This window comes from Rhipicephalus microplus, chromosome 5, assembly GCF_043290135.1.
Source record: "Rhipicephalus microplus isolate Deutch F79 chromosome 5, USDA_Rmic, whole genome shotgun sequence".
NCBI classification, from domain to species: Eukaryota; Metazoa; Arthropoda; class Arachnida; order Ixodida; family Ixodidae; genus Rhipicephalus; species Rhipicephalus microplus.
Genome location: NC_134704.1, coordinates 68,067,382 through 68,079,689, shown reverse-complemented (window position 1 = coordinate 68,079,689; position 12,308 = coordinate 68,067,382).

The window sequence follows — 12,308 nt, the reverse complement described above, 5'->3', positions numbered from 1 at the left end:
CACATATCCGTCACATATCCAGAGTGCCTAACCATCACCTTGCTAGCTTGCCAATAGAAAGACCAAAGGCAGCGTTCTCCAAAGTTGTTGCGGCTAACCAGAATTCCATCTCATGGAGATTTTCGCCCGAAACCATACCACTATCTCCAGAGTGAATGCAGGAAAAGACCGATTGTGCACCTTGAAGTGCCGGGGATATTTAAAAAGGCAAGCCTGTCATCTGCAGCCCTCAAGCAGATCTCACTGGACCTTTTGCATTTGTCGTATGCTAACTGAATTCATGTTTACACGGACGGTTCGGTCTCGGGAAGTTCGACAGGTGCCTTTGTCATACCATCTCGATCAATCACCGTCAAAACCAAGACACCACACTTCAGGACATCTACGGGATCCGAGCTCGCCGCTCTTCGAGCCGCTCTGAAGTTTGTTATGCAAGAATCCCCTAGCAGATGGGCCATTTTCTGCGACTCCAAGGCAGCCCTTCAATGCGTGCGAAGTCTACGACGTAGAAACTACCACCAGATGGTGTATCGTATTAATTAAATTTGTCATCGTGCCGCTGATCAAGGACACAACATTGTTTTACAATGGTTGCTGGGCCACTGTGGCATCAGTGCTAACCACCTCGCCGACGACGCTGCCCGATGTGCCCACGATAGAGCGCCCACACTGTTAATACCCTTGTCAAGAGTAGACGCAGCTAGAGAACTTCCTCACATCGCGCGTAATGCCACGCTTGCGCGCTGGAATTGTCCACTTAACTCCAATCATCGCCCTAAGAATCTTCAGTCATTACTCCAGAAACAACTGCCATCCAACATTTCTCTACGCGACGCTACAATGCTGTGCCGGCTGTTGACTGGGGTAACGTTTACTAAGTCATTCAGCCATCGCATTGGCATGGCAGATTCATCCATGTGTGAAAGATGCATCTGTATAGAGACTATAACATCTCTTGTGCCACTGTGCCCATTTTCATGAAGATCACCAGACTCTCCAGTTTGTCTTGAATAGACTCGATGACCGGCCATTTAATGAAGCAAAGATCTTAGGAGCCTGGTCGCGCAGCACATCAGCACAGAAAGCCACACGAGCCCTCCTGAGATACTTCACAGCAACTTCATTGAGGGACCACCTATGAAACTCGGCATTGTGTGTGTGATGTGACATGGGTCTATCCTTCTCTCTCTTTTTTTACTCCCCTCTCCCTCTCCCCCTGTGTAGGGTAGCAAACTGGACGCATAGCCTTGTTGACCTCCCTACCTTTGCTACATTCCTTCTCTCTCTCTCTAACGGGTGTGGTGTTTATACACGGAATACTTACGTGGTGAACCCCATTAAACATTTCCATCCTAAATGTTTCCATTTGCAACAACTATGAAGCCTTATACACAATTTTCTGTAAGGCATCTGGGCACCGCTATCTTGACATGGGCTCTTGAGACGATGTTTTGTTGTTCTTGTGGATCGCAACGTACATCAATAGCACCATGAAAAATTGTACCCGCCAACCCACCCGTTTTTATACTCTAACACTGTTTGTGTAGTTGTTTAAGATGCAAAACACAAAGTATAACAGCCCATTGTGGTAGCACTCGGGCCCTCCCCGTAAAACAGTCTATACGCTTCACCTCCTGCAAAAAAGTGGGAAGAAAGAGCGAGGATGGTTCGATATCTTGCGCAGAAGTTTGCTGCGCACGCACTGTGGTTCAACATATTCCACTAGTTGCCATGAAGGCAGGACCACCTCTGGACATGCGACTGCTTTTTACTTCGTAAGGAGCACAGAGTAGATTGATTGATATGTGGGATTTAACGTCCCAAAACCACGATACGATTATGAGAGACGCCTTAGCGGAGGGCTCCGGAATTTTCGACCACCAGGGGTTCTTGAACGCGCACCCAAATCTGAGCACACGGGCCTACAGCATTTTCACTTCCACTTAAAATGCAGCCACCGCAGCCATGATTCGATCCCGCGACCTGCGGGTCAGCAGGCGGATACCTCAGACCAGCATGACGGGGCAAGCACAGAATAGAACGGTGTTGGATAATGCTATGTGTATTCTTCATTTATTGAATAATTATGGTGCGCATGAAATCATAGGACCATTTTATGCAAATGGACGACTGCATAACCAAACCTCAAGGCTAGTACGCCAGAATGCATGGCATACCGGCTTTTTATGCCTTTAAAGACGACTGAAAAATACAAAACAACTCGCATCGCGAAAAGGATGCTCGAGTATGTCACTATAATTCATGGTATTTTAATGTCAACTACAATATAATAACACATGCAGGTTTTACGGCCCTTTAAATTCCTTAGTCCAGCAATAATTAAGGCTTCGATAGTCCCATAAGAGCTTGACCTGCATGCATATTTGTCATTTATTAATTAAAAGAACAAAAAATATTCTTCGCTCATTTAATGGCCTCTACGTTGTTCCGGGGTTTTCCCGATGGTGCTGCTTTTTCGAAAAAAAGTGGGCAAAAATATGTGGTAGTTCGACCAGGCGATATTTGATTCGAGTAAATGAAAGTCATCTGGTTCAATATCTGAAATTTTGAATGTTCGCACATCGCCAGAACTAAGACTTTCTGGTTAGCATCAAAGCACCATAGCTGCTAAGCCATCATCGATGAAGGAAGCGAAAGTCTGGTGATGAATAAATTGCATTGCAACAGAATGGTGGTGAACAAAAAAACTTACTCAAATGTATGGTACTTGAAAGCTGCCCCATTCTCTCTATGTTCTTGTGGTTATATGCAAAGCTGAACCCGGTGATTCCTCGAGACGTGGTTGTTCAAGCAAGCTTATCGGTACGTGAACAATGTTGGAAGAATAATATTTGTGTCACTGAAGAAGAACAAAAGGTTTGACAAGATTCTCGAATGTTATTCGGTCTTAGACGGGAAGAGGTGTGGAGCTTACCTTTTCTCTTCAATTACTGCGTTTCTACGGGTACACTTTGTCCTATTATCTTTTTTTTGGGGGGGGGGGGGGCTGAAGAAAGTTTTGGAAGACTCCGCTTGTATCGATCAGTCGAAAGGGCCACCACAGACATGTTCCTAAAGTTCCAAAAAGAAGAAAAAGCCGCGCCATTCGTTTCGCTTGAAGTCACGCCCGTGCCTCTATCAGCCTTCCTAGTTACAGGACTCGATCTTCATCGTCGAGTCACACTGCTTAAACTTGTATTTTACGTGCACTTTTTGTACAGTCGATGTACAGGCACCGGAAGGGCTGTGGCCGCTACCAAACCTTTACTTCGTTTATTGCATAACTCCCTGCTTACTAAGCTACGTAACAAACCGAAACTCCCTGTGAATCGGTGGAAACAAAATAATCTAACCGGCAACCGGTACTTCGATTGAAGGAATATATATATTGTAATAAGCGAGACAGACACAACAACCGTTCGCCGGGCAAGCTGTTCTATTCTGTCTTATTCTTCCTCTACCTTCCCTTAGCTGCCTACGCGCCCGAGCCCCAGCGTCTTTCTTCATCTTGACACTCGGCCATGACTGCGCGCGCGCGGAGCTGGCGGCAAAGTTTCTGCTGGGTGGGCTTGGCTGCATCGTCGTGGTTGTCCCGAACCACAATGCAAGATGGAGTGACGGTCTGGGGATAGCGTCTCTGTTGTACACACTCGCTGCCTCGAGCCGGTTGGTCTACGCCACGGTGCGCCTCTGCTTGAAGATCTGTCAGTGTGTATTCTGGTGGGCGGCATTGGCTGCCTCGCATAGGCTGCTCATGGCCATGGTGCGTCTGGCGTTCAAAGTAAGGCGATGATGTCTCTAGTGGACGCCATTGACTTTGTCGTGCCGGTTTTTGTGTCTTGCTTTGAAAGTCGGGCGACGATGGCTCTAGTGGACGCTATTAAAAGTTTCGCAATGGTCGTCTTCGGCCCACAGGCCCGGAGCCCTGAGTTGCCAATACCGTCTCTGGCGGGTGGTATTGGCTGTGTCTGTGGGGTCTCTCTTGTGGACGCCATGACTTGCCTTGCGGGGCTGTCGAACACTCTGGTGGGCGACCTTGGCTGTCTCGAGGTGGCCGCAGCAACAGGCAATTCAGTTGGCGCAGTTTGAGGCACTGGTCTTCATTCCCGTCGGCGTTCTGGACAGGCTGCGATTCCCGGCCATCATGCTTTGACGCAGGAGCCTCTGGGCTGCCATCTTTGGCTCTTGTTGTTCTGCGGCCACAAGGAGTCAAGATGCTCTTTGGTTGTTCTGTACCGCGGCGTCCATACAAGTTAACGCCACCATAACTGCACATCATGCTGCAGACACCGGGTGCGTACGAAGGCCTCACCTCGCTGCTCTGTGCGAGCTGGTCACCGGCTGGACAATCTATCTCCTATTCCTCCTCAACGCACACTGCCTCCTGGTGATCTGCACGGCATTCAGATGGTCTAAAAGTCATATTGCATTGCCCGTAATCCCAAGTAGGGCTGTACGCCGGGAGGCGGAAAGTGCTGATGTTGACCTCGCCTGCTTGCGGCGCATCACTACCGTCTGCCAAGGCGTGGTGGGCAGATACGGATAAAACAGGTATATAGTCCATTAATCTGTCTTCGGCAGACATGGACTGATTGAGTGAAACGCTCTCACACTCGACCAGTGAATGCCGCGTAGAAGGCAAATCCCCCACCGCCTGATCGCTGAGTCTGCTCTCCTCGCTGGTATCACTGGGAACTGTTGGTATCGTAGACAGGTAGGGTGGGTCATGTCGTGACCCAGTAGGGTCGAGAGCTGGGCTAGTTGGTGAGACATCATTTAACCATATGGTGTAGTAGCGCAATTTTCACGGGGACGAAGAGGACAAGAACACACGACACTCGCTACACTCGCAACTAATTTTATTTCAGAAGCAGCACTTCATATATAACCCATAACCCTAGCGACACAGAATAGAACTACGAACATTGAATCGTTGCCAACAGAAGCTTTTGCGCAGACTCAAGCGATAGTACACGGCAGTTACGCGTACACCTTAAGATGACATAACTAAAACAGCCCTGGGTAACATCAAATAAAAAAACCAAAAAATTTTGCGGGAATTCACACGTGTTTGAAACAAAATTTTTAAAACGACAAAAAGAAGAGTATGACACATGCAAACACTGATCTCAATGAAGTCATGGAAACCAACTAACCAGAGAAATTGTCGAAGCCTTCCACATTAAAAAAAGAAAAGAAGGATGCATTAGTCAGTCATCGGTTTCGTTAAGTGACCGAGAAGCCAGCTACCTCGAAGGACTTCATTGAGATCAGTGTTTGCATGTGTCATACTCTTCTTTTTGTCGTTTTAAAAATTTTGTTTCAAACACGTGTGAATTCCCGCAAAATTTTTTGGTTTTTTTTATTTGATGTTACCCAGGGCTGTTTTAGTTATGTCATCTTAAGGTGTACGCGTAACTGCCGTGTACTATCGCTTGAGTCTGCGCAAAAGCTTCTGTTGGCAATGATTCAATGTTCGTAGTTCTATTCTGTGTCGCTAGGGTTATGGGTTATATATGAAGTGCTGCTTCTGAAATAAAATTAGTTGCGAGTGTAGCGAGTGTCGTGTGTTCTTGTCCTCTTCGTCCCCGTGAAAATTGCGCTACTACACCATATGGTTAAATGATGTCGTGACCCACCGGCAGGACAGGGGTGAACGACTCGACGTGCCCAGGAGGTGTCGGGTTCAAAGGCCGCAAGGCCAATTGCTGAGGCTCGAGGGTGGTCTTGTTGCCTGTTGTCAGACTGGAGGACTGCGATGAGACATCGAGCTGCCGCCCCACTTGAGCTCGATATATGGTAGTGGGCGCGTTGATGGAGGGTCCAGCTACCCTGTGCCCCTCTGTACCCTGTGCCCCTCTGTATCCCGTATTGCTATCGCGTTGACGGCTGCCACCCAGCTGTCGTCATCGTTCCGGACGCCGTGGAATTCCGGTAGTTTGCAGACGGCTGGTGATTGTGGGGTGGCAGGTGGCAAGGCAGAGATCACCGACGCGAAGCAGTCGAGCTGGTGTGAGAGCTCGATCAGAGAAGACCGAAGCTCCCTGCGTTGCTCCGGTGTGCTTGCCTCAAGGTCGTATGAGGCAGCTACATCCAACCCTGCGTTAATGTCACACAATGCTGGCAACATTGTAGGAGCTCGCTCGGCGATCGACGCTGTCAGTTAGTCTCGGCGCGGATCAGTGCGATGGTACGCCGCAGCTCCACGGCACTGTCGCACGAGGCTTCTGAGCCGCTTTGGTTCGCGTCCGTGACGTACGTGGTTCTAGTAGTACTCACGGTGGTGACACGCACGTCCAAGGAAGCATGAACAGCGTTCCTTGGCGGCTAATGTGTTGGAAGAGTACCGGACAGGGAATGCAGGCCGTGGGAAGCTTGAACACCATTCCCAAAGAACAGGAGCCCGTGCGCATTGCGGCCGCGAAGTGGTAGCATAGTGTCTATTGGGTGGTGCCCTGGTACCACAGAGGAGGCATGGACACCGTCCACTGATGGTCCGATGGGCAGCTGAATCGGCGGCTGGGTTGTCGACTCCATCGCCAAAGAAGCGTGAACGGCATTCCTGGATGGAGAAGCCCGCACTGCCGACGAACCACGAAGACACGTACCGGTTCCTTCCCGCAGAGGGTTCACTTGTCGGCTTGCGCTCACGGCAGAATCCAGAGCCAAGGACGCGTGGACGGCGTCCCTTGTGAAATGGTACCGGTAACGTGACGTGTACTGCAGCCGCCGAGGAGGCCTTGACGCCGTCCCCGAACGGTGGGGATAGTGGCGGCAGGTGCACAGCTGCCGAGGAGGCCAGCGGCGCTTATTGCGGTTGTCCTGGATGACGAAGCCGGAATGTAAGACTTCTTCTTCGTCGACTGCGCTATTGTAATAAGCGAGACAGACACAACACCCGTTGGTCAGGCAAGCTGTTCTATTCTGTCTTCTTCCTCTACCTTCCCTTGGCTGCCCACGCGCCCGAGCCCCAGCGTCTTTCTTTGTCTTGACACTATATATATATATATATATATATATATATATATATATATATATATATGTATATATATTCAATCCCTACAACCGAGTACAATGTCTACTCTTAAGCTGAAGACAATAATATGAGATCATTACTGTGATTTAGGTCTCGCAAAGGGCCCGTTATATTCAAAGACTACAGCATCATTGTCGTCGTACTGTAGCTTTGCCCATCCTTGAGCTAAGCACTAAAGGCTGTAGTGAAAATGAGCTTTGCGGAGGTCCGCAAGGTTGAGAAAGGGAAAGAAGACAGCCACCGGTTTGTGGCTCGAAGCCACAAAGGAAATCCGTACGGATTTCACAGAAACAAAATCTTCTTAGTTGCATAAAAGATTGTTCTAGTGCGAGGATCGAACTGGGACCAACGTCTTTCCGGGGTGGTCGCTGTACGAATTGAGCCAACCAGGAAGCTAGCAATTATAAGCGTGAAAGCGAGTTTATCGACAACTCAAGGCACACAGACACATGTAATGCACATTAGTTCTGCGGACACCCGCAGTCTAATTTCTCTTTCTTATCACCTCCGCCGTGATGCCAACCCTGAGGATTTATTCCTAGATCTAGAGATTTTCCACCTCATTTAGGGATCTGGCGTCTATTTTGTTGAATATAGGGTTTTTTGTAAGGCTGTGGTATTTGACATTTCGCGGCAGTGATTAAAGGCATTACTAAGTGAGCACTCTCTTTCAACTAGAAAGACTGTAAAAATGATAATTTTGGCTATTTGAAAGATTTATCTCTAGATCTAGAGATGTTCCACCTCATTTAGGAATATGGCGTCTTTCTTGTTGAATCTAGGAATTTTTACAAGCCAGTGGTAAAGTGACATTTCGCGGCCTGATTACAGGCATTACTGAGTGACCAATCTTTTCCAACTAGAAAGGCTGCGAAGAAACGATAATTTTGTCGATATCACGTTTTTTATTTAGTACAGCCTTGGTGTACCAATGAATCGTGTGAAGGGGATAGCAGTCTTGTGATGCGAGATTATTATAGTCTGAATATTCCAGACAATTAAGCTACGTTGTCATAAAAGTTCAGCACGCTCTATTATGAGCTCCCTTGGTGATTTCTGCTCTGTGAAACAAAAATAAACTTTGCCTCACAGATAAACACGGTCAACACGGTCAAGATTCGTAGCACGTAAACACGGTCAAGAGCACATAAACACGGTCAAGATTATAGTCACTGCGTGACTTAACAGAGCAATGTAAATGTCTTCTTCTATAAGGAATCTTATAGAAGAACAGAACAAAATAAGACTGAAGATTTGGTAAGGTGTTGCGGGTTCAATATTCCGCAAACGATGTGGTGGAGGAGTCTGTCCGGGTGTTTAAGTCTTTCCATGCCCTTTACATGAACACGTGTATAGATTTGGTCAAACGTGAAGCTGATCGAAAGTTCAGACGAAAGGCGTATAGCTATCAGCCAGTAAAAGAGCGCCCATTTACATCTTCTGAAACTGTTGGAACAGTGATTGCACATGTAGCAAACTAAGAATAGAGAATCAGCTGTCAAGCTGCAAGTACGAGAAAGGCGTGACAGACTTGCTGTTGACGGAAGGTTAACATTTATGTCTTCAATGCGTGTGCAAAGGGAATTCGACATGTAAATCCGTCTTGTTGGCAAGACGTGCCATTTGCAAGGACTTTACATGCAACTCCAGAGAACGTGTAGGAAAAGTACCTTAATATGGTTAATGATGATTTTTACTTTTAAGGTGGTTCAGAAGAACTTGCATACAAAGCTGACTATCCTAATACTTTTTAAAGAGTCACATACTGTGAATGATGACATCTAAACTATCTACAATATTTTCTTGCAATATAGGGATTTTTAGAGTAAACCTAGGGATGAAATGCCTCTATGTGTTGGCATCTCTGCCCCTCCACCACCTCGCGGGTTTCATGTGATCCTGCTCTCCCTGTTTATAGGGAGAAGTCATGGCACGCCGTGACAATTTTATGCGCTAATGCACTGCAATGAGTATATGTGTGGTCCTTTGAAGGCCGATCCTGTTAACGCCGTTTCCAGGCACAGCCGATAGGTGGTGAGCACTCATTTGGAATCGGGAATAGTGCTTGACACGCTAAACAACGACAAATGAATTTTTCAAGATAATCATGCGATCAGAAAAAGTGTTTAACAATTCAGATTACTCGGTGCGCTACTATGAAAAATCGGCAGATCCCACGTGCAGTGGGAATCGCTGATATGCCAAGCACGAATTAGAAAGCTTGATATGTAACTTTAAAATCAGCACAACAATACGAGGCGGAAGTAAATGATGCCGTACGTGACTTTCATGTCATGATTGTCATGTTTGGGCGTGTCATTTACCTTCTTAATGTATTCACGTTACCTGATATCGAATTTAGTATATGTGCAGCTAGCGAAATGGCCACGAGCACGCTATGAGCTTAGCGTGTAGTAATGTTTTACACGACACGAATATCATGATTATCATGTCTGGACGTGTCCCATACCTTCGTCGTCCACTCACGTCCCGTACTACCAAACTTGCTATATGCGAAGCTATAGCAAAATGGCGGTGAGCGCGCGTAACGTTGACGCACGCTCATGCTGGGCGCAGCGACGCTACGCTAGCAAGGAAGGAATAGACTTTATTTTGTATCCGGCGTGTTAGTGGGCTGGGCTCCCGCCTAGGTGTCGGCTAGAAGGTCTTGCCTCCTAGCGGCTTCCTCGGCCCGCTGGATTGCCCATAGCTGATCGTCCAGGGCTGAACTGAGCAGCATGGCCAGCCAACGCGCGCGGAGGCTGTCGCTGGAGGCCGCGTTCTCATTACTGTGTTTTAATCCCTGGCATTCCCATAGTATATGTTCTAATGAAGCTCGTGCCTGACAATATTTGCATTGAGCAGTCGCGTAGATCTCTGGATACATAGCATGCAGTAGTGCTGGATTCTTATAGGATCTGGTTTGTAATTGTCGTCATTGGTTAGACTGTGCCCTGTTGAGTTTATGATGAGGAGGGGGGTAAACACGCCTCTGTAATTTATATTGTTTCGTAATTCCATTGAATGTTGTCATTTGGTCCTCCACCTCACACACATTTGGAAATTCTGACGAGGGATCAACATTAGGCGTAGCCAAGAAAGTGAGTCCTCGAGCAACGTTGTGTGCCACCTCGTTAGGGTTGATATCTGCCGTGGTGTCGGCTATGTGAGCTGGGAACCAGAGAATGCAAACGCATCGGTCGTCTTGGTTGGTTTTGTCTGTCCTAAGAATACACAGTGCTTCAGGGGAGATTCTGCCATCTGCAAAGTTGCGTACAGCTGCTTGTGAGTCACTGATTATATAACACGCGTCAGTTTGTGATATTGCGAAAGCTATAGCTATCTCTTCCGCCGTTTCAAAGCGTCTCGTGGGTATTGTCAGACTGGTGCTGCATTGTTTCTTGTGGTTAACTACAGCCGCGACGAAGCAGCTTTTGTGTTTGTAACGAGCGGCATTTACGAAGACCGCTTCTTTGTTGTTTCCGTAGCTCTTTGTCATCGTCTTGGCTCTGCTCAGCCTTCTACCTGCGATGTGCACAGGATGCATGTTTTTAGGTAACGGAGGCACTGTGAGCTTAGCCCGTACGTCACGAGGAATGTCGCATTTGGTGCCAAATTGTGTGTGGTAAGTGATGCCTAATTGTTCCAGGATGCATCTACCAGTCTTGCTTTTAGAGAGGCGCTCGTACTGTGCAATACGTTGCGCCTCTATCAGTTCCTCAAGTGTATTATGGAAACCTAGCTCTATCAGCCTCTCTGTACTTGTGCTTTGCATGAGCCCCAGCGCGTGTTTGTAGATTATTCTTATGAGGCTCTTTAATTTCATTTTTTCTGCTGCAAATCATATATGGTATGCAGAAACATACGTAATGTAGCTGATGGCAAACGCGTGGATTAGCCTTATGACACTTGCCTCTTTAATGCCGCTATGCTTATTCGTAATTCTTTTGATTATGCACATTGTTTGATAAACTTTCGCTTCGATATTGCGTAACGCTTCCCCGTTGGTGCCTTTGGCTTCTATTATTAACCCCAGTACCCTTATCTTGTCGACAATGGGCATGGTGTGTCCATCTCGTGTTTTAAGTTGTATGTCTGTGTAGGTATGTGCGTTGTGGTGCTTGGGAAGTCGGCCTTTTAATGTTGGTCTATATAGTAGCAGCTCAGATTTTTCGGCTGAGCACGTGAGAACAGTTCTTTCTAGGTATTGCTCTAAGGTGTCGATCGCTTCTTATAAACGTTTTTCAATTGAATTTGGTACATGTGAAGCTAGCGAAACGACCACAAGCGCCTAATGAGTGCGGCAGGTAGTCATGAATCATGACTTACATGTCATGCATGTCATGATTTCCACGTTAGGGTCTATCACTTGTGTTCACCATGCAGTCATGTCATACCATGCCAATCTCGCAACATGTCATGTGCACGAAACCACCGCAAAAGGAGCAAGAACTTGAAACATAAATAATGAAAAATGACATAGACATCATGATAGTCATGTTATGACTAGTCAATTATGCTCGTCCTAGTCATGTTATGCCATACCGAATTTGGTATTGATACCATCAGCGAAACGGCCAGGATAGCTAAATGTCGTAGGCGGCTAGATAGATAGATAGATAGATAGATAGATAGATAGATAGATAGATAGATAGATAGATAGATAGATAGATACGCTCAAAGTCGCCAAAGCTCGCTGAAAATGCTTCGCATTTAAAAACAGAAACCCGTGTGTTTAGAAAAAGTGAATAGAGATCTTTAGCACTTCATACTCAATTATGGAAGAGCATATATGAGCAGTGCACTGTCCCGAGGCAACAGCATTATGTGTTTAGAAATAGTTGTTAACGATATACAGTACTTAGTCTTTTACTATGGGAGAGGAAAACACCATGCCGTGAGCCTCCTATTTATGAAGGCCTTGTCGACAAAAGTTAATTTCAGGGGAACGGGAACATCAAATGTGCTAAGAAAGAAGGTGTATGTGTTTAGAAAAAGTGTTCAACGATTTAGAGTGCTATGTACTCTACTACGGTGAGAACATGTGTTTATAACAGTGGTCAACGATTTAGAGTACTATGTACTCTACTATGGGAAAACATGTGTTAAGAAAAAGTGGTGGACGATTTAGGGTACAATGCCCCAGGATGAAACGTTGATAGCGGCACGCTGTCGAACGACGAGATATGTGACCATTCCAAGCATAGAAATGAGGTCCTCTGTGGTGCGCTAGTCAAAGACGTATTTGTATGCGTTCTTTTCTAATAGTTGT